This window comes from Aplysia californica, unplaced genomic scaffold (genome assembly GCF_000002075.1).
Source record: "Aplysia californica isolate F4 #8 unplaced genomic scaffold, AplCal3.0 scaffold00602, whole genome shotgun sequence".
NCBI classification, from domain to species: domain Eukaryota; kingdom Metazoa; phylum Mollusca; class Gastropoda; order Aplysiida; family Aplysiidae; genus Aplysia; species Aplysia californica.
Window position 1 is genome coordinate 225716 of NW_004797872.1, and position 4001 is coordinate 229716.

Below are 4001 nucleotides of genomic sequence, written 5' to 3' on the forward strand. Positions count from 1 at the left end.
ACCCCCTCCCACCCGTCCCTAAAGCTAAGAAACACAATAGCCCACAGCAAGTCCAGCGAAGTGGTGATCGATCGATCGACAAGCCAACAGGAACCGACCCGATAGAAGGTGTTCCCGGACATTGGCACTGCCAGGGCTGTAGAAGCCCTAGTCTAGTATTATTTATAGCGTTCTCCATACTTTACGACAGTCGAACCCAAGGCTTCTACTCTTGTTTCTGCCACGGCAAAGAATCGTGGTAGTCTCTGACAGTGGCAGCCATTTTTTCTTCTTTTGCTGTTGACATTCTTTAAGCCTGACTGACGGGGTATATAATTATATGATAACAGCATAAGGTAAGTTTACTGTAAGTTTGTTATATTATTATACATTATTATGTGATAAGTGTATTATAAACTTATCGTGCACAAGCGAAGAAGCAGTGTGTATTAAACAGTTGTAGTTTAATTCAGTGGGTTGTTATGATCTTCATGGTCATGAACTGACAGCGCAGAATCCTGCTTCCAACCAAGGAGCTTTATAAATTATAGTTTGTGTTGGCTGAACCTCAGTAAACCACTTTCTTTGAGCAATTCCTTTGATAACGAATACTTAGAATACTATTTCCATTTATTCTTCTAGGGAAATACGTACATAAAATGATCAATAGATTACTTTTATTGTCACATAAAACACATAAATTGTATAAATAATGACAATTTTACAGATATAATTGGTAGCACAACAATCTTATTTTATTTTTTAAAACAACAACAAAAACAAAACAATAATAAAAGAAAATCACCATAAACAAAACAAGAAAACGAAAAACAATCTAAGGCTGCAGTGTCTTGTCAGAGTGCACATTTTAGATACATATATGCTAATATGGTATGGGCATGTCACAAGATCCACAGGATTTGCCAAAACAATCTTGCAAGGAACCGTAAAGGAAAGAGAAAGAGAGGAAGGCAGAGAAGGAGATGGGAGGACAACATCACAGAGTGGACAGGAAAGACGATGGGTGACAATCTGAGGAGAGCAGAGGACAAAAATAGATGGCGAGAGCTGGTTTTCCAATGCAGAGGTGCCCCAACGGTTGCCCCAACCACGGGATAGAAGAAGAAGAAGGCTAATATATTATTATATGGTACAAGCTGACATTGAATCTATTTCAAATTTCAATAAAAACAGAAATAAATACATTGAGTTTAAGATACCTTCGCCACCACACTATTGAACTATAATAGGCTACAGCAGTGAAGGTGGCGACGTGACGGGATCACCACCAGTGGCACCTTTCGTCTCCACCACTGAACGGATAATTCACAGTATGTTGGACGGGACAAATAAATAAAGTAACCTGCTTTTCTGGACTATTCTTTTCCTAAATGACTGGAGAAACATATCAGAGAAATATGACCGATAGAGATAAGAATAAAACTACAACACATCAGAGACATATGTGAATGTAAGAAATAAAACTACGACGCATAAGAGAAAAGTGAGTGTTAAAAAAGGTAAATAAAACTGCAACACATCATGAAAATGTGGCTGTAAACAACGTATAACTAACTACAATTACACATCAAAGAAGTGACTTAAAATGTAAATAAAACTACAACACACCAGACAAAAGTGACTTTTAAACATGAAGAGAAAAGTGACTGTCAACAATGTAAAAAAACCTACAACATATCAGAGAAATGTGACGGTTAACAATGTAAACAAAACTTCAACCCCGGCAACAGAAGTAAAGAAACAGTTAATATCATACATTATTGGCAATGAAAATGACAAATTAAAAGATTAGTTGTAAATACCGCTCCTCCTCATTGTCACCCTCTGAAAACTCCCTCCCCTTTTTCCAGTGCTTTATGTTTCCGCAAACACATTAGCCTCTTTGTTTTATACCCCCCCCCCCCCCCCCCCCCCATGTTGTTTTTTTTGTCCGTATAATCACCATGTCCTTTGGCTCCTTTACTTTGTACTGTTCTTCCTGTCTTTTTAAAAACTTTTGTGCGCTTTGGAGAATTTTTCTTTGCTGAACTTCGAAACGTTTAATCAAACAATAAATGTATTCATTCATTCATTCATCCATTCATTCATGTATTCAATCATGTTTGTTTTTTTCTTTCATCCATTCATTTTTCTTCTTTTTTTAAAGTTTGTCATTCTTTCGCAGTGCAGTATTTGTTTTTGTGCTATTGTTGTTGATGTTGTTGTTGTTGTTGTTGTTGTTGTTGTTGTTGTTGTTGTTGTTATTGTTGTTGTTGTTGTTGTTGTTGTTGTTGTTGCTGTTGCTGTTGTTGTTCTTGCTGTTGTTGTTATTTTTTTAATGAATAGAATAAAAATAAAATATACCTTCCTTTCTTTCCCATTCTTTCAACAGCCTCAGGATGTAATCTCACTTATTTAGATCAGAGCCGATAGCGATACACCCGTGCACACACTTACAACAGGATAAACCATAACTGAAAACAATGCCTCGACAAGGAGGAAAAGACTCGTGTTCGTGGGAGCTTCTCTTCATTGCTTTCATCGGTGCATTGTGTCTGGGTGTTGTACCATGGCCCCCAGCGGCGAGGAGTGCCCCTCTTCTCTTCACACAAGAGCCCATGATTGTGTCGCAAGAATATCTCTCAGGTAGGACAAATAGGTGAACGGGAAAATGATTAGAAGTTGATGTTCACCTATACGTACTGACACCTTTTGTTTTGTCTCTATGTTTGTTTGTTTGGGTTTTGCTTGTGTGTGTGTGTGTGTGTGTGTGTGTGTGTGTGTGTGTGTGTGTGTGTGTGTGTGTGTGTGTGTGTGTGTGTGTGTGTGTGTGTGTGTGTGTGTGTGTGTGTGTGTGTGAGTATATTTTGGGGGAGGGGGAGGGGGGTTTTCCATCCCAACACAATGTGCGCATCATGGGGTTTCTCCTATGACTATTGTGATTCTACTGTTATAGTTCCGGCTACTTGTGATCTCGAGCCAGGCCTACATTTGGCCTATGGGAGAAGAACAATCCACCGGCTCACAACACCAAAAACAAAAAAAACTATAGTTTTGTTTTGTTATTGTTTTTGCTGTTGATAGTAAGACAATAGTTGCTGTTATTGTAATTTTTATTGTTGTGGCTGAAGGTTGTTTTGAATTGTGTTATTGTTGCTGCTGATGTTGCTGGTTTTGATATTGCTGTTGTTGAAGCAACTTTTGTTGTTGCCGATGCTGTAGTTTTGATCGTTGAGCGTTTGTTGCATCAATATTAAAATTTGCATTTTGCTATGTTAGTTTTGAATTTTAAATTTATGATCGTTGAGCGTTTGTTGCATCAATATTAAAATTTGAATTTTGCTCAAGTCAGTTTTGAATGTTAAATTTAAAGAAAATGTGACGGCTGCCAATTTGTTTTAGAACAAACGTAAAAATCTATGGACAAATTTACGAAAATATGAGAGATCAATTCCTATTAGTTTTGTTGATACAACAAGTCTTCACTTCCCATGGGTGTAAAGTTATCATTTCCTCTTGGTGTTATCATCGATTCCCGAGTGGGGAGAATCTTTATTGAGTATGTTATTATTATTTAATGTTATGCCTCTGTCGTTCTTCTGGGATGTTGTATCCCTTTCAGTCCGGGTTGGCCCTGACACGCAGAGTCGGAAGCTCGCCTCCCAAATACTCTAAATGTGAGGCACGTGGTGGAATCAGGCTCTCGTCAATTTCTGGGCATGTAGAGTTATTGGTATAATCTTAAAACTTGTTCACTTGTCTTTGTTTGGATGAAAAAAAGTCCATTTGTCTTGAATACAGGCTAAGATATTTGCGAAAGAAGGAGGAGGGGGTCACCTGTTTTCAGAGGTAAAATTAGTGAGAAAATGGCCTCCAAAGATTAGTTATTTCCTTAGCTTAAGAGTCCGTGGTAACTGAAAATTTACATTTCTTGTGCCTTTAACGAACGTTTTTCCAGAAAATATCCACTCAGAAATTGAGTTCTTTAATGGGCAAGAAAGGTGTTGAGCCAAAATACAAAA